The 24851-nt window shown below is 37.8% G+C and overlaps 1 protein-coding gene across 1 annotated transcript in view; it reads left to right on the plus strand.

Annotated features, from left to right (window-relative positions):
* The first annotated feature begins 4739 nt into the window (after positions 1-4739).
* The window catches only part of LOC128649398 (DENN domain-containing protein 4C-like), a 212898-nt gene continuing 192786 nt past the window's right edge, over positions 4740-24851 (plus strand). The window contains exon 1 of the mRNA XM_053702650.1: positions 4740-4937. The gene's annotated coding sequence lies outside the window, so the exon portion shown is untranslated. The remainder of the gene's footprint in view (positions 4938-24851) is intronic.

Consider the following 24851-nt stretch of genomic DNA (forward strand, 5'->3'; position numbering starts at 1 on the left):
CATATACTTGTTTGCTGGATGCTGATATCTTCTCCTACCTCTACCCCTAAAGGGAGATCTGGATTTAGCCCCTCTAGAGCCAGCTTCGTAATCCTGTATTCCTGACTTGTAAGGTCCTCTTACGGACACATCTGCGTGGTTTAGTATTTGGCCTCTACTTCTCCAATTCCCTCCCCTACTCCTAAGTATTGACCCTCTGGTCTTCTTCTCTCTAGGAGTAGGTAGATAACTTTCACTTTCAGAATTTTCAAAGCTTTCCCCAGCATCATCTTCACCGGACTCGGCTTCTGTATCAGAAAAAGTCACTTTTTTGGGGCTATTCTGGTATGAGGCTTGATGTTCCGCTTCTCGTTCACTGTCTTTATATGCATAGGGCCTCATTCTTCTTCTATTCCTGCTACCTCTGCCTCTTGCTCTGTTAGACATCCTTCGTTGTTGCATTCGCTCCTTTTTATTCCAGACAAAAGCCTGGTTATTCTTGTAATCCTCAGAGTCTCTAATATATTTGTTATGTTTCGCTTTAATGATCTCAGATTTCACTTCTTCCACTGCGGTCTTCAAAATAACATCCAGCTCAGTATATGATGGATCTCCTGTATACGTATCCAGACTTGCTTGTAGTTCTACTATTTTCTCTCTTGTCATCGCTAATTCCTTGGTCTTATATTTTATAATTAGCAAAAGAAGCCTTATAGAACATTCCTGTAGAACATCGTTCCACTCATTTACAAAGTCAACGTCATTAACCTCAAAGGTAGGATATTTATTCAGCCTTAGGCCTCTTGGCACTATTTTCAGATTGTGGTATCTTTCCATAGTTCACTTATCCAGTTTTAATCTTGTCTCCTTAATTTGCAACTTTTCTAATTCATAGAAGAGGTCGCCCAGAGCTGAGTTAGTTCTACTAGCTGAAAAGATGGTCTCAAATTCAGCACTGTGTTGTTCAGTATCAAAGGCTTGATTAAGAGAGAAATACTGTTGCACCTCCATATCACAATCTATTTTCGCTTGTAGGTGTAATAGATCAATATGTAGCTCCCCCCTTGAAGAACAGTCTTTATATTAAAAACTTCAATATTATTATTGGGGGTACTAATCCAATAAGAGATTGTCTTGACTAAATAGTCTTGTTCTCTTCTTATCTATTTATTTTAATAATTTTTTATTATTTATTCATTAGTATGTCAGTTAATTAGTACTCCCCGCAGCTGCTGGTAAGTTTTATTGCTTGTATTGCATTCCAGTTCATATCTCAAAACCGTTTCTCCGCTTTCATAAAGCAACAGGTTTTTAAAGCAATTGATTATATTTATATTTATGTAACGATGTGTCTAACTCGTATATCAATATTTATAACAGGATCAGTTTTAATTTATCACTAGCTCCCACACTCTGCAGGTACTCGACACTCTTATAACATGAAGTAGCACAGCGGTAATGTGATCAGCTAAAGTCCGCTCATTAAGGCAAGCGGCAATGTATTCCAAAGTTCCACACACACACACCAGATGCTGATACACATAAGCGGCAGAACTCTGAGATTACTGGAACACGGTACACAGTTCATACAGTATATCAGTGTCTCTTCTACAACAACTGAAATTCATAGTCCAGTACAACTCTCCATATTTAGACTCAGATCATCACAGTGGCCCTTGCTAGTATAAACAGCAGATATATATATTAATTAATATTGTTTCACTCACTGCGGGTCTTTATTCCATTCACGCCGACTCCTCTCTGTGCAGACGTAATTGAATCTCGAGTGTCTCCTTCTCTTCAGCTTGCAGCAAGCCACATCCCTTATTCAGTAAGGACCGAATTATCTGCTGGTTTCACCATCGATTGTGCCCTATGGGTTCCTCAATGAACGTTAAACTCCAAGATATGAACAGACCCAGTCCGGCACAATTACGACAGTGATAAAAGGAGCTTTATTGGTGATAGACGAGTTAAAAAATACAAAAGACACATCAAATTGCAAACGAACCAGACAGCTGCTGCTCGGTTAAAAGGTAAACGGCTACAACCATGGCCCGATGACGTCACTGACGCGTTTCAGGTGTTACCTGTAGTCATAGTTACCGTCATGGGGTCTAGCTCACCTTAAATAGGTAAAGGAACAGGTGTAAGCCGTTTACTAATTATTTCAATTTAGCACTTTCATAACCAAACTTGTCTATTGAAGTCTATAGACTGTACTAAAACATGAAATCCTCATATATTAATAATAAATTAATAATAAAGTGATCAAAGGGGGATGAGTTAACATATTGAAGTCTAACAAAATGTGATAATTCAATTTCATTTTTGCTCTATGTACTCAAATGTAGATATATGGTGAATTAATATATATTAGGACCGTAAGTAAATTTGTTAACTCTTAAGATTACAGACCATAATTAGCACCATTAAAAATACCTCATATCTTGTTAAAAGTATAAGATTGCATACAGAACATCATATTCAATAAGAACACCTTCAATAAATGTACATATTTGACAAAATATTAGTCTATTCATAGCACATTCTGTTAAATACCTATCATATTGACACCTTCATGTGCAATGACAGCGGAATCTGTACCTGCTTGTTGCACTATTTACTTTATTTTGTTTTATTTCTTTATTCGGTGCAATATTCAGACCATATTTTTATCAGCTGTCTGGTTCGTTTGCAATTTGATGTGTCTTTTGTATTTTTTAACTCGTCTATCACCAATAAAGCTCCTTTTATCACTGTCGTAATTGTGCCGGACTGGGTCTGTTCATATCTTGTAATATAACATATTGTATTATATATTGTACTGTATACTCTATTAATTTATATCTTCTGTGATTTGCCAATTTATAATAATTTTCTTCCATCAATGTGTGCCAAATATGTTCTAATGTGATTGTCCATACTTTCTTAGCTAAAGCTGTGTTGATCCAGTCAGTAACAGGTCAATAGGGGTGTGGTTTCCCACCAACCAATACCTGCTTAACAATTAATTTTTAAATGGCCGAAACACGTAAAACCCCTTTTTTACCTTGTGTGCATCATGTCTAATTTTATTTGGATTGATTAATAAAGCTGATTTTTATACTATTTTTGGATTTGTGGGATTGAACTCTCTTTTTTTCAGAAATAAATATATACTGGGTCCACAGAGGAATCAAAATGAACCAGATGATTACCAGTGTGTTGCAAATGTGGAGTGGGAAATGCTAGTTCAGGGAATGGGTATTAAATAAATTGTAATGGATTGCATTAATGCTGTCCCCTAGGCCTTAAAGGGACACTGAACCCACATTTTTTCGTTTGTTTTTCAGATAGAGCATGCAATTTTAAGCAACTTTCTAATTTACTCTATTATCAAATTTTCTTCATTCTCTTGGCATCTTTATTTGAAAAGCAAGACTGTAAGTTTAGATGCCGGCCCATTTTTTGTGAACAACCTGGGTTGTCCTTGCTGATTGGACAGCACCAATAAACAAGTGCTGTCCATGGTCTGAACCAAAAATTGGCTGGCTCCTTAGCTTAGATGCCTTATTTTTCAAATAAAGATAGCAAGAGAACGAAGATAATTGATAATAGGAGTAAATTAGAAAGTTACTTAAAATTGCATGTTCTATATGAATCACAAAAGAAAAAATGTGGGTTCAGTGTCCCTTTAATTTGGACAACACAGATCTATAACAAACCTCTAAATAGCTATAAGGAAGCTCTACCACTAGATACATTAAACTTTTTGGTAGCCAAATCTAAATGTAAAATTGTTGCGAAAAATATTCTCAAAGAAAAATGAAGTTCTATAAACATAATTTAATTTAACATGTATAGACTGGTTGATGAGCTCTATGTCTTTATCATCTCTCTTGTACTTTCTGATGACTTTGTGTACTATAATGAAATAGTTCAGGGAAATAGGTTATCTTGTACCAGGGTTTATATTAAATCCAGTCCAGTCCAGAAGGAAATATTCTGCTAACAATGTTCTGGCTTTTAGCAAATATTGAGTGTAACAAGTAATTATTAAACGCTGTCTATATTGTACTTAAAATGATTCTGCAATCGAGCATATTAATGTTTGAGTATAACAGTATGTGGTTCCAAAAAAAAATAATTCAACCTGAAACAACTGTTTTCTCTTGATTTAGCCATAAGAGAAAGTTGCTTTAGTTGCTTAATAACATTTGCGATTAAACTGAGTATTGAAGTATGCACTGATAATGCTAGTCCAATAAAAAAGTTTCTGAGCTAACGTCTGATCCAGCTAATCCACCTTTACTGACAAAGGGAGCTTTAGACTGTGAGAAAGGGGAGCACTTTGGAGCTGAAAGCAAGTGCAGGGAGAGACAGGGATACAGACTCTAATGTGGATACTGAATCTGTTGGAACGCACACAGTAGGAATACTGGGTGGGCGGTTCTGTAAGGAGGGATGGGCGGTGCTGTAAGGGAGACAGATCTCCACGGGGAGACTAATTTAGTTTTAAATAATGACGATAAACTTCACAGTTTCATTAAAATTACTTTTATCCAGTTTTGCCATCCGCAAGAGAAGCGAATAATAATATTGATGTGCACATTCTGCGTTGCCAAACTCACCCTGCAACATTCAACTAAATATAATAATATAAAAAAATAATATATTCTTTAAACAATGCAAGATTTTAGTGACACACTGCGGGCACTCCCTATCCACCTCAAAGACAAACCGGCCTGTTTTGGTGTCAGTCGGTGACATGACAGCAGGGGGCAGCAGTGAGGTGGACACCGGAGCTAAGCCCGGAAGTATCCTCCGGTAACCAGTGAAGATCATGGCGCCAGCGGCACAGATCACGGTCGGGGTGTTGAGACTTTTGATTTCCTCTGTGCTTTTGTAAGGTGACACGTAAAGGCTGAGCGAATTTTGGATTATTATTACAGTGCTACTTGTGGCCCACCTAGCAGGTAAGTTATATAACTGGGGCTTGTGTATTCGAACCCGCGACTGTGAAATTGTAGAAGTTTCTGCGTGACACCTGTTGTGCAACAGAAGACTGGAGTGCGTTGCAGCCTTTTTTTTTTTGTGGCAGCCAAGGGGTACAAATTCACTTGGTTCCTAGTTCCGCATAAAGTCCTGGAGACCTCTGCACAAGTTCTATCTCAAGTCCTTCCGGCTTCCTTCTTTGCTTGTTATATATACATTGTACATCAACACACAATGGCTTTAACAGTAAACGAGTTATCACCATACAATTAAGCTAATGTATTCACCTTTGAACTTTTGTGTTCATCGCCCAGCAGCAATATATTAATAACATAAAAGTATGTTTGAAGGTGTTGACCTCGTTTTATAGGCGTGTATAGCTGTAATAATTGCACACTAGAAAGTGTTTATGTGTGTGCATGTTTGTATACATAGTATGTTAATGTTCCGCAGAAAATGGCTATTTTGCTGTATGGTAAACAATATATTCAGTGCACATCCCAAAACTGGTCATATGTAAATTGATGGTGTTGTGCTGCGTTTTGAGTAATCATTTGGTAATAATTTTCCTCGGCTTTGTTTGCACTGTTTACCTATTAGCATGGTGAGACTTGTCATTTATGAACTGAAGGGTTTTTTGAGTGCTTGCACTTTTGCCTCTGTGAAAATGTGATGAAGCTATAGTAAACGGAAGCACTGACATTTTTAGTGTAGTGTTTTCTGTCTGATTTGTATGATGCATAAATTCATGCACATCACTTTATAAATGTGGTAATCACATTCAGTAAAAAACACAGACTGTAAAATACATTTGAAAAATTGCCACAACAGTCTTTTATAATTGACATTATCATGATTTTGTGTTTGAGTGTAAAGAGAATGAAATGATGCCTTTCTAAAACAAGTTGAGCCTACAATTCTGGTGAGGTTGCTGTTGTAAGTAGATCAAATACCCAATGGTATTGTCTGCCTCTTAAGATTTGTGTTGTTTATTTAGTGTCATCCCTGGGCTCATAATCAGGACAGATTTGATGGGTTAGTTCCTTGATTATTCTCTGCGTGTTCCTGGAAGATGTTGATCACCTGACTGCAAAGTGCCTAGAGAGAAACACAAGGGCAGAAAAAAGGATTAACTTGTTAATCAGTTTTTTTCTGTACTGTCTAATATATAAGTGCTCCTTATGGGTCATTGTAAACATGGTACCATTTAAACTAATCTCTAGTTCATATTCTTTTCTATAATTTGCTTTTGATGTTAGAAAATAGTTGACAAGCTTCCTGGATGATTTTCATCTCCAGTCTACAAGCCAAGTATTAGAATTTGTTTTAAAGCAACTAAAAGTATGTATAATATGCATTTTTTCATTTTACCATTAATAAATATCTATATTAACCCTCTTCCATTGACTGAACGGCTGCATTATAGAGAAAAAAGGTAAAATATGGCAACTGAGTGGTTGTGCATTTATAGGGGATATCCACCTGTTGTCTGTTCTGTTCTAAAGTGACCCATACTAGGGCCCATAGACACTCAGCTATTGAGTTTAGAAATGGGGGTCTATTATTAATACTTTCTTGTTTACAATAAATCTCAGTATAATGTTTGTTGCTCTTTAAAGGGACAGTAAAGTCAAAATTAAACTTTCATGATTCAGATAGAGCATGCAATTTTAAACAACTTTCCAATTTCCTTCTGTTACCAAGAGAACATAGCAAATTTTGATATCTTTTAATGAAGAATAAAACTAGGTAGGCTCATTAGTGTGCACGTGTCTCTTTAGTACTGTATGGCAGCAGTGTTTTGCAACATTATTTGTAGCTTTGTTATACAATGTTGCAACTGCTACTATTGAGTACTAAAGACACATGCTCACTCCTGAGCTTTTTTAAGCCTACCTAGTTTTACCCTTTCATAAAAGATACCAAGAGAACAAAGCAAATTTGATATATTTTATTAAAAGAGTAAAACTAGGTGGGATCATAAGTGCTCATTAGTGTGCCCATGTCTTTTTAGTACTCAACAGTAGCAGTGTTTTGCAACATTATTTGTAGCTTTGTTATACAATGTTGCAAAACACTGCTACTGTTGAGTACTAAAAAGACACATGCACACTCCTGAGTTTTTATAAGCCTACCTAGTTTTACCCTCCAATAAAAGATACCAATAGAACAAAGCAAATTTGATAACAGAAGTAAATTGTAAAGTTGTTTAAAACTGCATGCTTTATCTAAATCACTAAAGTTTATTTTTTGACTTTACTGTCCCTTTGATAGAAAAAAATACACACACCTTTTTGTTTGGTCATATTATGTAAATTCAGAAATTTGCTTAGAGTCCACAGTGGCGTACAGGGTTAACCAGCCCTGCAACAATCACCAGTGTCAAAGAAAGGGTTAACTGACCCTGTGACCTTTACCAGTTTGTCACAGACTAGCCACTTCAGGCAAGCCTGTGACTTAATTCAGCAGGTGCAAGGGTTAATAAACACTCAAGTTTGTACTAGACCTAGAAAAATGCCCAAACTTTACTTTAATGCCACCCATACTAAACTATCTTTGCTGCCACCACTTTAAGAATATTATATGGCAAATCCTATAGTAAATGAACAGAGGAGGCAGCTCTAAAAAAGCATGTATTTGCGGTCAGGAAGACTATTAAATGTGTATACAATAGGCTTTAATATAGAAATTGGATAACATTTGCATTCAAACACTCTTAAAACATTAAACCATAAAAAAAATCAATTATCAGGGACGTCTCCCATGTATCGTCCCATGTATCTTTTGTAAGAGCGGCACACATTAAAAGTCTAATATTGGTAAAAATAAAAACGTATAAGCACAGTCTATGTACTTCAGGATTATTGCACTGTTATAATTGAAGGACCAATGTAAGCCCAAATGTTGTGTTTTTTTGTCAGCAATTGCAAATGAATTATACCTTCAGATGTATATCCTCAATCTTAGCTGGTGGCTGGGATATCCCCTCAGCGGTTGAAACCGCGTCCAGAGGGATGACGACACCTATGGAAAATCCTATAGTAAAACACATACTAACAAATTTAAAAATCACAAAACATAATTTAGCAATAAATAAATCTAAAAACACAGCACTATTACCAGTTTCTTCAGTAACAGGGTTTAAAGGGACAGTCAAGTAAAAATTAAACTTTCTTGATTCAGATAGAGCATGCTATTATAAACAACTTTCCAATTAGCTTCCATTAATTAAATGTGCATATTCATTTACTGATCCTTTTAAATATTAGACAAAGGGAAAAGAACATATATTATGAATGAAAAGAGTCACATTGTATTTATATAAAAAAATAATAATGAATTAACAAACAAAATGACACACAGCAAAAGTTTTTAAAATAAAGAGAAATATTGCACAACCTATAACTTTGCCAGAATAGCCTCTGCTCCAGGGAGATGGAATGAAGATTAGTCAAACATGACAATATTATTTTGCTAAAATCACAGTTAAATATATTTTATCCTGAGGTCAGGTTTCTGACAAGGCCCTTTCCAGACTGGGCAAGGAAGATAGCCACTCCTCTTTTATGACACACAATAAACCAGTGTTTCTCAACCGAGGTCCTCAAGTACCCTTAACAGGTCAGATTTTCATTGTAGCTAAACTAGAGCTCAGATAAAATAATCAGCTGTTCTGTAACCATGGTTACTAACCTGTCTCCACCCATCAGCTGATTATTTCACATGTGCTCTAGTTCAGCTATAATGAAAACCTTGCCTGTTGGGGATACTTGAGGACCATGGTTGAGAAACACTGTTATAAACCACAGCTGAAGTTATATGATGACTTATCATTTCTAGTTATGTATATCCAGTACATATACCCTTATAAGCAATCCCCTTTGTGACATCATGAGGATTATTTTCATACCAAACATGACATGGTTTCATATTTTGTCACCCAGTAACATAAATGTGATTAAAATCTGTCTTAAAATACCCTAGAGGATTATCTTTATTTGACCTAAGGCATGTACTTTGATAGAAACACTGTTTTCTGTCACTCTGTTATTGACATCTTGGAACTATAAACTGACTTAAAGGGACAGTATACTATAAAATTTGTTTTTCTCTTAATGTGTTTCCAATTACTTATTTTTTTTTTACCAGCTGCAGAGTATAAAATGTATTTGATTTGCCTTTTTAAGGTTTATTTGTGTATATGAATTAGCTGATTTTGTGTTTTGAAGTCACAGCCTAATAAAATAGATTGAGCTTGTAGGTATAATCAGATCTCACTACTTTATTACATTGTATACATATACCTGCTTCTTTATCTTATATCTGTCTATAAACCAATTGCCAATACTTGGAGAGAACAATGGAAAATTAACATTTTATTACCTTATCTCTTCTTTAACCCACTGGGAGTGTAATTTCTTCTGCTGGCTGTGTTAACACAGCTTGGCCTTGAGGCAAAAAACTTTCAGAATAGGTGGGGATACCACAGGCTAAATAAACTATTTAAAATGCCAATATAGGTGTAATGGAAATACTTGCAAACAATTTAATACACTCCAGCAGGTAAAGTGGATCATAGGGAAGATTTTTTTTTTTTTAAAGGGCCATAATACCCAAATGTTTAAACACTTGAAAGTGATGCAGTATAGCTGTAAAAAGCTGACTAGAAAATATCACCTGAACATCTCTATGTAAAAAAGAAATATATTTTGCCTCAAAAGTTCCTCAGTAGCCACATCCCATTGTAAAGGAATTCTAAGCAACAAATCAGTATGTCTGTCCCGGGACAGCGGAGGGAGCAAGCTTACGTGCACTCTCATCTTATTTCCCTATTCAGCTTAAGGAAGTTTACAATGAAATCTCATGAGATCACAGTAAAAGTTCATGACCTCAGCACTGCTGATGCTGATTGGCTGCAGCTCATTTCTTCTTCTTTCTTTCTTTTTTTTTTTTTTACCTGCAGCTGAGCAGCAGTTGAGTATAACTTTTTACACAGAACTTACTCTGCTGAGCTGAGGAAATTGTGAGGTAAAATATCTTCCTTTTTTACATAGAGATGCTCAGGTGATATTTTCCTGTCAGCTTTTTACAGTTACACTGCATCAGTTTCAAGTGATTTAGCATATGAGTATTATGTCCCTTTAAGTAATAAAGTTTGCCCAAGTGAAATGAAATAAGTAATAAGTGAAATGTAAAAACTTTTTTTTTTTTTTTTAAAGGATTAACAGGGAAATAATCATCTGAAATAAAATAAATCAGAACACAGAGAACAAGTCCCTTACAACCTAAAATCATGAGGTTTTCATGACAGCCACCTACCTATTAGTCTGCATTGAAGCTGTTACAGTTTCTTTTAGGGATGTGCCCAGAGACAGATATTTTCTTCACTTTCTGCGATGAGATTTTTTTTTTGTGAGAAAATTTTCTGCAGGTCATTTTGAGAATTTTTTTTTTTTTTTTAAATTGGACAGTTACACCAGCTCAATTGCAATCTGTTGATTAACTGGAGAGTAAATCAATATTTAAAAACTTTTATAATAAAGTACAGCAGTGCATTGCAAATTAGCTGCAGACAAAAAAAAATTGTTTTGGAAACGTCTCAAATTTGTTTCCATTTCTCTTAGCCTAACATCACAAGGTAGAAAAGTACTAATAAAAAAGGTGCATTGCTCACAAGAACATCTTACATTCAGAAGTCACAGCTTTGCAAACTGGGAAAGGTTAGGGGGCGGGTTAAAAAAATCACTAAGAGACAATCACTGCTGCTTCATATTTGACTGTTCTCTTCAAACAGAACACAGGAAAACTTACACAGTGCAGCCAGAGCACAGCTCTGTTTGAAGAGAGCACTCTAATGTGGAGTAGTGCTGCAAAGTGAAAGTGCTAACAGGTCCTGCATGTGTCCTGTTCTTTCTGCGATGACCTCTCAGATCACAGCATGTTCTGCCTTGGGGGGGGATGTGCACAAGGATCCAAATGCAGAAATAAGCAGCAGCTTGTGCCCTTCGGATATTTTCGTAGATGGATTGATTCTTGTAGAAGATCCCCACTCTAAAGATCTGTATTTGCACAGAACTTAGTGTTTAGATCTTTTACAGGAATCAATCCTGCTATGAAAATATCCGATGGACACAAGCTGCTGTTTAATTCTGCATTAGGATCCTTACAAAGGATCAGAGTGCACATCCCTAGTTTCTATCTTTATGACTGTTCTAGCAATTAGACATATAATACATATTAAAATAGTGTGACACTTTTTTTCTTGACATGTTTTCTTAGGGCCAACATTCATATTCTTTAGAAACCTAGGCCCACATCCTAATTTAGTATAATATACAGCTGGAAACATGAAAGAACACAATACAATGATAAAATACCATAACATGCTGGTGCATTTGATCATTGCTCTATTGTTTGAACAGAGCTATGTGTTTAACCCACACAAAGGGGTTAAAGGGATACTAAACCAAAATTATTTCTTTAATGATTCAGATAGAGCATGCACCTTTGTAATTTACTCCTACTCTCAAATTTTCTTCGTTCTCTTGCAATCTTTATTTAAAAAACAGGAATTTAAAGCTTAAGAGCCAGCCCATTTTAGTTTCAGTACTCTGGATAGGGCTTGCTTATTGGTGGCTACATTTAGCAAACCAATAAGCAAGCATAACCCAGGTTCTCAACCAAAAATGGGTCGGTTCTTAAGCTTTACATTCCTGCTTTTTAAATAAAGATAGCAAGAGAACAAAGAAAAATGCATAATTGGGGTACATTTAAGAAAGTTGCCTAAAATTGAATGCTCTGTTTGAATCATTAAAGAAAAAAAATGGGTTTAGCTTTAAGCTTATAGATAAAGTCAGTTCCAGAAGAACAGCGTACTGCTGGTTAAAGCAACCGTAAAGTCAAATTAAACTTTCATTATTTAGATAGAGCCTGCAATTCTAAACAACATTTCATTTTACTTCTATTATCCAATTTGCTTTGTTCTGTTGGTATCCTTTTTTGGAAAGCATATCAAGGTAGGCTCAGGAGCAGCAATGCACCACTGGGAAGCCAACTGTTGAATGATGGCCTCACATTGTGCTCATCTAACCCCTGGTACTGCATTGCTGCTCCTTCAACAAAAAATTCCAACAGAATGAATTTGATAAAATAAGTAAATTGACTATTGTTTAAAATTGTATGCTCTGACTCTGAATCATGAAAGAAATATTTTCAGTTTCCTTTTCCGTTTTAAGAGTTGAACACCGCTGCTGATCCAAACCAGGGGGGGGGGGATGGGTTTGTGTAGCTGCCAGTCATTGGCCTTTGTCAGCTCGGCATCATCTGAGTACTCTGCAATATTAGAGTATATTGTTATTGATTCTTTATATCTCTTTAAAATGCACAAAAATAGTACAGGGATATTGTACTGCTTTCATGCTCTGAGTGAAATGCAATAACATCAAATTACTATCTGAATGTGTTTTTAACCCCTGTGAGTGTTCTGCAACTTTTCCCCCCATGACCGGCACCAAGTTATATTTTTAAAGTAATGTTATCATGTGGTACAGCCAGACTCTATATTGTCTGCCCCTTTGACTAAGAACAGAGTTCCCTTATTGCATAGCCTGTCATTTACATCTATGGACTTTGCAGAGCAAGGGAAATGGGACCAAGCTTTGTTGTTATTGAATGAGCCAGGAAGTACAGTATTGATCCATACCGTTATCTGATTCTGGTTTAATCAAAAACGGATTCAGCTATGGGTGACTGTGACCGTTAATAAAAAAAAAACATAAAAAATGAATCAGATAGCAATTTGATGTCATTGCCTTACATAGTGTAGTGTATACGGTGCAGTAAAATTGAAATGTGTATGGGGGCATTTCAGTTTTAGAAGCATGTCTGCATCATACTTTCACTAGCAAAAATGATTACTGCCTTTCAGCAGCATACGCACATATACTGTGAGTGCCTAGCACACCAGCATTCAAACACTACACCTTCTCAGATAGTCAATACTGGCTTGTTTGACACAAAAGAAGATACCACACCACCTCTCTTAGCAGTCATGGTGGCTGAACTCTAATCCTCCTAGTCATACATAGCATGATGTATGTATGCTGCTGAAACTGCAATAATGTTTACTAGAAGCATTCTTGCTAAAGGAAGTATATTGCAAAATTCTTCTGTTGAAAACTTAAATGCATTCATTCATATGCTTTTCAATTTTGAGAAATAAAAAAAATTGTATTTTCCTGTTTTCCCTATACAATGGATGTGATTATTGGGAAACTTTTGAGGTGAAATTACTTTCTTTTTTACATTAAGATGTTCATATAATAATATATATATGGTGGCAAAAGTTTGTTATTTCTCATCTTTAAAAGGGGTATGTTTTTATTTGTGTGTTTATATTGGTTTTAAGTGTGCTGCATATTCTTTTGTTCTCATGCTGACATTTGACAAAGGCACAGCTTGGTGCCGAAACGTTATGTCATTTTAACTATGCCTTAATAAAATTGTTATATCTTATCAAGACCAATGAGTGTGTATATGTATATATATATATATATATATATATATATATATATATATATATATATATATATATATATATATATATATATATATATATATATATATATATATATATATATATATATATATATATATTAGCACCCAGGTGGGAAACTCAAAGGGTTACAGGACTGAATAAGTCACATATTTAAAATAATGCAAAGATAAACTCCTATTAGGGCTGGGTTTTTTTTTAATTTTTTTTTCTGCACTGTAGAATGATCCTCCTCAAAAAAAAATTATTATATATACACCCTGTTCCAAATTATTATGCCAATGATATCTTTCTCATTTACCTAAATTATTGATGTAAACAACAGTCAGCATAATTCTCATGTTATCAACTATTAAGAGTACAATTCAAATTTTATTGAACAAACCTCCTAATAACAGTATTTAAAAAAAAACAAAAAAAAAACTTACAATGCACTGTTCCAAATTATTACGCACGGTAAGTTTCAAAACACTTTATAGGTTGTAAAGAACTGAAAATTGTCATTTGTTTGCAGCATATTTACTGAAATCAAAAGCAATTTCAATCAAACTTTGAACAACATTTTAACTTTTTAAACATTTTAACAGGTCACGTTACATTTTAACATAGGACCCCTTATTTGATAGCAGCTTCACAAGTCTTGCATCCATTGAACGTGTGAGTTTTTGGACAGTTTCTGCTTGAATTTGTTTGCAAGATGTCAGAATAGCCTTCCAGAACTGCTGTTTGGATGTAAACTGCCTCCCACCCTCATAGATCTTTTGCTTTAGGATGCTCCAAAGGTTCTCAATAGGATTGAGGTCAGGGGAGGATGGAGGCCACACAATTACTTTCTCTCCTTTTATCTTCATAGCAGCCATTGATGCAGATGTATTCTTTGCAGCATGAGATGGTGCATTGTAATGCATGAAGATGATTTTATTACGGAAAGCATAGTTCTTCCTTCTGTACCAGGGAAGGAAGTGGTCAGTCAGGAACTCCACATACTTTGCAGAGGTAATCTTTACACCTTCGGGGACCCTAAAGGGGCCGACCAGCTCTCTTCCCATGATTCCGGCCCAAAACATGACTCCACCACCGCCTTGCTGACATCACAGCCTTGTTGGAACAGGGTGGCCGTCCACCAACCATCCACTACTCCATCCATCTGGACCATCCAGGGTTGCACGGCACTCATCATTGAACAGGACTGTTTGAAAATGAGTCTTCATGTATTTTTCTGCCCACACAGCCGTTTCTGCTTGTGAGCATTGGTTAGTGGTGGCCAAATGGAAGGTTTATGCACAGTTGCAAGACTCTGGAGGACTCTACACCTTGATGTCCGTGGGACTCCAAAGGCACCAGCAGCTTCAAATATCTGTTTGCTGCTATGTAATGGTATTTTAGCAGCTGCTCTCTTGATCCGATGCATGGATCTGGCCGAAATCTTCCTCAATGTGCCTTTATCTGCACAAACCTGTCTGTGCTCTGAATCGGCCACAAATCTCTTAATAGTGCGATGATCACGCTTAAGTTTTCGTGAAATATCTAATGTTTTCATACCTCGTCCAAGGCATTGAACTATTTCACTCTTTTCGGCAGCAGAGAGATCCTTTTTCTTCCCCATATTGCTTGAAAATGGTGCTCTTCTTAATAATGTGGAACACCCTCCTTTAGTAGTTTTTCCTTTAATTGGGCTCACCTATATAAAATCATAGAACAGAGGGGCGTTTCATGTGTAGATCAGCATATTCAGGCATAAGCATGTAGACAACAAGCCAATTCGGTACTCACATTTAACATAAGCACACTTATGTGCTGGTAGAAGCAAGCTCTGGGTGTATCAGCTCACCCTCCCCTGGCTCCTCCACGATGCAGGGCACGACAAACCCAGGGAGCCACTGGCTCCTAGAATTTTCCCTGTGGCTCCTAACTTTTTGGATTAATATATATATATATATATATATATATATATATATATATATATATATATATATATATATATATATATATATATATATATATATATATAATATATATATAATATATATATAATATATATATATAATATATATATATATATATACAAATACCACTTTCTGGCATGGAGAGTCCACAACATCATTCCAATTACTAGTAGGATATTCACTCCTGGCCAGCAGGAGGAGGCGAAGAGCACTCCAGCAGAGCTGTTAAGTATCACTTCCCTTACCCATAACCCCCAGTTATTCTCTTTGCCTCTGTCAATGGAGGACGTGCGAAGTTGGTGTCTGAAGATATTTAATCCTTTTATGGGTATTTTTCCCTGCAAGCAAGGATTGGGGTTTAGCTGTGTCCACATCAATCTCTTTAATAAGAGTAGTAGTGGCTTTTAGCAATTAGAAGGCGGTGAGGTTGTCTTTGCTTTGCTTCTAACATTGTTGCTACCCCTGTTATAGAAAGCCCGAGTTGGTTACTCTGTTCTCTCTTTTTCTACAGATCTCTGATAGGAGTATGTGTCCTTTCACACCTTGTAAGCTGTCTTCCTGCCTGACAGGATGCTGGATATGCAAGTAAGTGCTTTTGTCTTCTAGGTATTGGAGAATTTCACTTTCAGGAGTTTATCTTTGCATTATTTTAAATATGTGACTTATTCAGTCCTGTAACCCTTTGAGTTTCCCACTTTCCCACCTGGGTGCTAATATATATATATATCCTTTCCAACAGTGGGTCTGTAGCTGCTTAGATGCCTGAGATACAGGCTTCTAAACAGCATGCCCCCATTTCCCTATACTGTCCATTGTAATTTTTCAATAAAGTTGCGCAGTGATGTCATCAAAAGGTGAAGCCCCGGCAATGCCTGTCACTATACAGGCCCGATTGCCAGGATGGGAGTCGATGGGAGCCCCCAGATTGCCCTCAAGGTGGGTGAGTGCTAGCCGTCGTCAGCACCTGGCTGGGAAAATTCACGACGGCTCAGAGCCGTGTTTTAAAGCATTTTCAAACTTTTTTTTATTTTTTTATTACGTATTGAAGATCATAACCGTTAGCTCTGTAAGACTGCTGAGAGATTGCGCGCTTTTAGTTTGTTGCACAGTTTCTTGGGCTGCCGCTCACGTAACATCCCGCTCTTCCGCTTGTACGCTGAGCGGAGCGGTGTCATTCTCTGTGAGTCCTCTTCTGTGCCAGCTGTGGGGATATCGTTGGAGTTCTTCTTTTTTTTTTTTTTTTTTTTTAATATTTTTATTGAAGCAAAACAATCAGAGTAACAATCTGGAAATGAAGGGCAATATCTCAGACAATAACACAAGTCAGAAATGTTGTACAGCAAACATATATAAACAAGACAATGATCAAGTTGGGAAATCACCCTTCCTCAATGCCTCAGTTTTTTGGAGTAATTAAAGTTTCTGGTGTCCACAATGAAAAATAGATCCGCTCATAGGATCAGATAGCTGATAAATATCTGTAGACATAGTACTTGACTTACAGGCACAATGGAGTTAATAATAGAAGGTCTGGTTAAAGTGAACATAAAATAAAGGCAAACTTTGGGTGAAAAACATATTCACAGGTAATAAAGGAGTAATAAGCACATCAAAACAACTCTGCAAATTGAAGACAGTAGTTTACCAAACTGAACCTCAGTTGCCACATTAAGCGTGATTAGATGTTAACACTGTACCATTAGGAAAACATGAACAGCAGTAAAAATTTTACTTTAGATAGCCTGTAGAAACTAGAGTATGGGAAACAAAGAAAACTTACTTATAGTAGGGCCCAGTGAGCCTTTTCTCATGGAAACAGGGGAGAACGTAATCATGGCTCTTTGGGTTGGGCAGAGACTGCTCAACTCTGCCAAAAGGGGATGGGGAGGAGAGAGTATTCGTCCCTACCACATCAGAGTAGTGGGGGGGTGGTGGACCAGCAACAACATGCCCTATTATTACTGCTGGTTACTATGACCAACCATTAGAAAAGCTCTAGTGTTAATGGGAGAATACAATCATACAATAGTAATATGAATATTACTATAATAACCCCTGGCGCTAACGTGTAGCTAAAATTGGTAATGCAAAGGTTCTAATTATTGTATACTATAAACAATAAATTACCTTAGTACGATGGAGATGATAATTCCTTACAAATATGTGAAAACTGGGTAATTGATTAAGGGATGTGCTTAAGGATGAACCAGAGTAATGGTGCAAGTAAAAAATAAACAAATTTTATTACAATCTTAATCGTGCACAGAAATACTTTTAAAACCAAATTTAAATAACACTCTGATCAGGCGTTTGACAATGTAGTATCAATAAAATCCCTAAAAACCTCAAAATAAAATTGCATAAATAAAATTGCATAAATAAAATAACAATAAAACAACAATAAGACAATCACTATCACAAATGGTTAATTCGAGATAGAGAACAAAGATCCCATTGGAAACCAAGGAAGATCCACGTCAGCTGGAAGTTAGTGATATTTTAACCGGAGCTGTAACGAGATGAGATCCAAATGAACAGACAGGAAGAGAGCCAAAATTTAAGGTGTTCACTTATTACTTACACCGAAAATGCTCTATGAAGTCCCAGCTGTCTCTCTATAGCGGTCCTGGATTAGATCACTGCTGGATGGATCCCCGAAATGAAGGAAACCTCTTGTCTTTTACAATCCGTATCAGCACTCACGCCAGATAGACCAAACTGTGCTCTGGGTCTCTGTGCGGTCTCGGCGCTGGTAATTAGTTCCAGTCACCTGTGTGTTAGAAAAGTGGGCGGAGCAACGCGTTTCAGCCCGGTCTGGGCCTTTGTAAGTAATAAGTGAACACCTTAAATTTTGGCTCTCTTCCTGTCTGTTCATTTGGATCTCATCTCGTTACAGCTCCGGTTAAAATATCACTAACTTCCAGCTGACGTGGATCTTCCTTGGTTTCCAATGGGATCTTTGTTCTCTATCTCGAATTAACCATTTGTGATAGTGATTGTCTTATTGTTGTTTTATTGTTATTTTATTTATGCAATTTTATTTTGAGGTTTTTAGGGATTTTATTGATACTACATTGTCAAACGCCTGATCAGAGTGTTATTTAAATTTGGTTTTAAAAGTATTTCTGTGCACGATTAAGATTGTAATAAAATTTGTTTATTTTTTACTTGCACCATTACTCTGGTTCATCCTTAAGCACATCCCTTAATCAATTACCCAGTTTTCACATATTTGTAAGGAATTATCATCTCCATCGTACTAAGGTAATTTATTGTTTATAGTATACAATAATTAGAACCTTTGCATTACCAATTTTAGCTACACGTTAGCGCCAGGGGTTATTATAGTAATATTCATATTACTATTGTATGATTGTATTCTTCTCTGTGGAGTTTGAGGATACTCCATTTACCCAGTGGTTTATTGGTAACTTTCCCAGCGCAGGTTGATCACACCCCTCAGTACACTAATGGGAGAATAGCAAAGGATCACATAATAAATGAGATTCGATATGCGCTACATGTTGAGCGATATAGAAGAGAGCTTAGCTCAAACATAACTTTATACATGGAAAACTAACTGTCAGTGCTGACTGAACATCTAGCAAAGTGCTCTATAATGTGGCTAATGCCTTCTGGGTTGATTAATAGGGGCTTGATATTAGGGCGGTAGCATCATATGGTGGGTATGCTTTAATAGACACAAGAAGCTACCTACTATGTAGGACAGGGTAATTAATAACTGGTCCCATACTTAAATTCTTGTCCTACTCCTATTAGACCCCAACGATTATTTTAATGTTATTATTAAAAAAAAAAAAAAAAGAGCGACTCTGACTAATACACCCATTCATGGAGAGAGCTGGCCACACTCTCTATAGTCTGACAGGAAAGCTGAGTGCAGGAAACCTGCTATGTTTTCCTGTAGTAAGAATCGCAGTTACCAATGTTAAGTCACTGTGTTGCACTTATATGACAGGGGGCTATTCAACCCCATAAAGGCGACTCTCACACCAATATACAACCTCTGCTGGCGTTTGTACGCTTATATAATACTAAGGGCTATCTAGAGAGAGTATAACATTCACACAACCACTCACATCACCATGTCACTTAGGTCAGTAAAATACATTCAAGCTTCAAGCAATATTTGTGAGGAGCATCAAATGAGTGAAAACCAAGTTATTATCCTCCAACATAAAGTAACTTGGTAAAGGCAGACATAAATATCAATATGAAATAGAATAGTACAAACATATATAAAAACAACTAGTTTGTCCAGATAACTTGTCAGTTACAACTATCGTTAAGCAGTCCCCAGCAGTTTTACATATAATATGGTCACAGAAGGGAAGGAGTACAAATCAGCACATCTTGAGCTATTTATCATGAGTGTAAGTTCCACAGCTATGGCTATGAGAAAGTCATTTAAAGGAACCATAATACCATCTTGACTGCGGGGGTCTCTGCTAATGCAGATCCATCCCTATGATTAAGTCACCGGGTTAACCAATGCCAGACCTGGGGCCACATGAGAAGCGATGGTGTCTTTCTGCAACCTGGTGCGTAAGCAGAACATGTCAGCTCCCCTCCCCAAACTGCTGAGGTAGGTGCACAGTGATCCACCCTAGTGCCAAGCCTTGCTGTGTAGCCACGCAGTCCCTCTGCAACTTCGCGGGACTCACCGGTGATAAGAAGAAGCGCTCCTGGGAGTGTGCAGGCAGCACACCACGCGGCGGCCCCTGTTCCTCCACGTAGCCCTCTCTGCGATTCTCCACTGCAGCTGCGTGTTCAGCTGTCAAAGGTAAATAGATCTCACACGCGAGAACTTCTATCTGGGGACTCGTGCTCAGTGGTAGTAATAGCGAAGGGCACACGTATGGCGCTGTAGATGGCTTTGCCCCCTGTGGCTCCTGCAGCTTGTTAGAATCTCCCTCGGTCTCGTTGATACATACGCATGTTGATCGGATCGTACAGAGCAAAGCGTCAAACCTCTCACTGATCCTTTGCCCATGATCCTCCAGCAGTTCTTTTAGTGCATTAAAGGTTAGTTGGGTGTGCATTGTAGTGGGTGCTGTAATACACCGTAGGTGATATGGTAGAACAGAGGCCTAAGATTCCTGGAGTTCTTCTTTTGTTGTATTTCAGCTACTTAAGGTTACGGTAGGGCACCTCAGTCTGACTGAGGTGTAGAGGTGGATTTTTTGTTTTCTTTATTTGGACATACTTCGCGTTATTGTGCTCTGAAGGATTGCAGTTCCTTCTTAAAGTGCCAGTTAATTTTCAATTTTTTTTGTCATTCATTTATTTTTGGGCACTATCTTAGCTATGGACACTGAACAGCAGTCTGTTTCATTTGATAAATGTTTATTATGTAGAGGCCCAAATTTTTTTGCCTATGCAATTTTGTTCCTCATAAATTACTTCCTTCTGAGTCTATTGTCTCTCAGGATAATGCTGTTCTTGATATGCCACAGCTTTCTCCTCAAACGTCCCAAGCCTCAATGGTATCATATGCAGTGCCCTGCGGTTCCTTTCAGCCTCCTGGAGGACACCTCTAGCTTCTGAGGGTGAGATATCAGATTCTGACAGTGTAAATCCTTTGACTGATTCTGAAGAAGTACATTTCAGATTTAAGCTTGAACACCTTCGTTTACTACATAAGGAGGTACTGGCTACTTTGGACGACTCCAACCCTTCTGACGATGTCAACCCTAAAAAATCTAGTAAGCGTAATAAATACTATGATGATCCCTCTTCCGTGGAAGTATTTCCTGTTCCACACCGTGTGTCGGAGATCATATCACAGGAATGGGATAAACCAGGGATTCCCTTTTCCCCTTCTCCCATTTTTAAAAAGATGTTTCCTGTTGCTGACTCCATTCGGGACTCATGGCATGCTGTGCCTAAGGTGGAATGAGCTATTTCTACTCTGGCCAAAAGAACTACAATTCCTATAGAGGATAGCTGTTCTTTTAAGGATCCCATGGATAAGAAGCTTGAGGCTTATTTAAAGAAAATTTATGGTCATCAGGGATTACAATGGCATCCTGCTGCTAGTATTGCTACGGTTGAAAGCGCAGCATCTTATTGGTGTGATGCCTTGTCTGAGCTGATTTTAGAAGAGACTTTGTTAGAGGAGATCCAAGATAGGATCAAGGCTCTTAAGCTGGCCAATTCCTTTATCTCTGATACCAACATGCAACATGCAAGTAATTAGACTGGGAGCTAAGATGTCTAGCTTCGCTGTTCTAGCTCGCAGGGCTCTATGGCTAAAATCTTGGTCAGCTGATGTTACTTCCAAGTCCAAGCTCCTGTCGTTACTTACAAGGGTAAGAACCTTTTTGTTCCTGGTCTTGCATAGATAGTTTCTGAGATTACAGGTGGAAAGTAGTCTTTTCTACCTCAGGACAAGAAGAATATACCTATTCGTTCCTTTCGTAACTTCAAAGGACAGAAGTCCACCTCTTCCTCCTCCAAGCCAGAGCAGTCCAAGTCCTCTTGGAGATCCAGTCAGCCTTGGAATAAGGGGAAGCAGTTAAAGAAGCCTTCATCTGAGGCTAAATCAGCATGAAGGGTCTGCCCTCGGTCCGGTATTGGATCAAGTGGGGGGGGGAGACTTTCCTTTTTTTGTCAAGCTTGGATACGCGATGTTCCCAGATCCTTGGGCTGTGGACATATTATCCCAGGGTTACATAATAGGATTCGAGACATAATAGGATTCAAGATTCACCCTCTCAAGATTATCTACAGACCAGGTAAAAAGAGAGGCCTTAAGCTGCGTTCAAGACCTTTCCTCCCTGGGGGTGATTGTTCCAGTTCCTGTAAGGGAACAGGGCGAGGATTCTATTCAAATCTATTTGCAGTTCCCAAAAAAGAGGGAACTTTTCTACCCATTTTAGACCTAAAATCTCTCAACAAATTCCTCAGGGTTCTGTCCTTTAAGATGGAAACCATTCGTTCCATTCTTCCGTTGGTCTAAGAGGGTCAGTTCATGACAACCATAGACCTGAAGGTTTCCATTCACAGGGATCATCACCAGTTCCTAAAATTCGCTTTTCTAGACAAGCACTTTCAATTTGTTGCTCTTCCGTTTGGCCTTGCCACAGCTCCCAGAATTTTCACAAAGGTTCTGGGGGCTCTCTTGGCAGTCGTCAGGTCTCAGGGAATTGCGGTGGCGCCTTACCTGGACGACATCTTGGTTCAAGCATCATCTTTTCAACTAGCAAACTCTCATACAGAGATCGTGTTATCTTTTCTACGTTCCCACAGGTGGAAAGTGAATCTGGAGAAGAGTTCCCTTGTTCCAACTACAAGGGTGTGTTTCTTAGGGACCATCATAGATTCCCGATCCATGAAGATATTTCTGACGGATGTCAGAAAATCCAAACTAATTTCTCTCTCTTTCTTTCTCTCTTTCTCTCTTTCTTTCTCTCTTTCTTTCTCTCTTTCTCTCTTTCTTTCTCTCTTTCTCTCTTTCTCTCTTTCTCTCTTTCTCTCTTTCTCTCTTTCTCTTTCTCTCTCTCTTTCTCTTTCTCTATCTGAATAGACCGTGCAGATGCCAGATGTTCAATCCTTTTTTTTTCTTTTCAAGCCCTGGTCAGAATCAGGCCTGTGTTTAAACCTGTTGATCCTCATTGGAGCTTAAACCTTGTTCTTATAGTTTTGCAACAGACTCTGTTTGAGCCAATGCATTCTGTAGTTATCTTGGAAGGTTTTGTTCCTTGTTGCTATTTCCTCTGCTCGCAGAGTTTCTAAACTCTCGGCTCTACAGTGTAATTCCCATTACCTTATTTGTCATGCGGATAAGGCAGTCCTTCACACTATTTTGAGTTTTCTCCCTAAAGTGGTGTCGGATTGAAACATTAATCAGGAAATCGTTGTTCCTTCTTTTCCCTAATCCTTCTTCTCATAAGGAATGTATTTTGCATAACTTGGATCTTGTGCATGCTATAACATTTTACCTACAGGCTACTAAAGATTTTCTTCAGTCTTCTGCCCTGTTTGTTTGTTTCTCTGGAAAGTGTAAAGGTCAGAAGGCTATTTCTACTTCTCTTTCCCTCTGGTGGAGAAGTAAGATTTGTTTTGATAATGAGACTGCTGGACAGCAGCTTCCTGAGAGAATTACGGCTCATTCCACTGGGCTGTCTCCTCTTCTTTGACTTTAAAAAAATGAAGCTTCTGTAGAACAGATTTGCAAGGTGGCAACATGGTGCTCTCTGCATTTTTTTTTTCCAAATTCTATAAATTTGATACTTTTGCCTCGGCTGATGCTTCTTTTGGGAATAAGGTTCATCAAGCGGTGGTGCCTTCTGTTTAGGTCCTCCTGCCTTGTTCTCCCTCCCTGTTCATTCCGTGTCCTCTAGCTTGCGTATTGATTCCCACTAGTAAATGGAATGACTTTGTGGACTCTCCATGCCATAGGAAAGAAAAGAAAATGTATGCTTACCTGATAAATATTATTTATTTCCAGGCATGGAAAGTCCACAACCCCACCCTTAAATAAGACAGAATTTTTTTGTTGCACCTCCTATACCTTTTTGTTATCTTCTTTTTCCATTTCCCTTCAGCAGAATGACTGGGGGTTATGGGTAAGGGAAGTGACACTTAACAGCTCTGCTGGGGTGCTCTTTGCCTCCTCCTGCTGGCCAGGAGTGAATATCCTACTAGTAATTGGAATGACGTTGTGGACTCTCCATGCCCGGAAAGAAATACATTTATCAGGTAAGCATACATTTTCTTATTGGCTTCTACATTTTAAACAGATTAATCGATCCCTGCCAAGATGTAGTGGTATGATACAGGTCACTCCAGGTGTAGGTTGCTCAAAGTGCTCAATGTTGAAATATATGAACGATTTAAAAAGGTGCTTCCACTTCACTTGTAGTTAAATGGTTTATTAAAATCACTTAAAAAACATTCAAGCAGTGGATAAAGGGGGCATACACAATGTACCCTCTATATATGCAACGTGTAGGGGGTACATTGTGTTTGCCACCCTTATTCACTGCTTGAATGTTTTTAAAGTGATTTTAATAAACATTTTTTTTTAACTACAAGTGAAGTGAAAGCACCTTAATCGTTTCATATATTACAACATTGCACCTGAGCACTTTGAGTTACCTACATCTGGCGTGACCTGTACCGCACCACTACATCTTGGTGGAGCCAGGAGGGTGTGAGCTGATACACCCAGAGCTATCAGCTTGCTTCTACCAGCACATAAGTGTGCTTATGTTAAATGTGAGTCCTGCATTTTCTTATTATCTACATGCTTATGTCTGAATATGCTGATCTACACATGAGGCGCCCCTCTGTTCTATGCTTTTCTTAGAGTTCTACCCGGATTCTTCTGTGAGGAGGAGAACAGCAGCGCATTTTTTGGTCCCTGTTGG

This window comes from Bombina bombina, chromosome 2 (assembly GCF_027579735.1).
Source record: "Bombina bombina isolate aBomBom1 chromosome 2, aBomBom1.pri, whole genome shotgun sequence".
Lineage (NCBI taxonomy): Eukaryota > Metazoa > Chordata > Amphibia > Anura > Bombinatoridae > Bombina > Bombina bombina.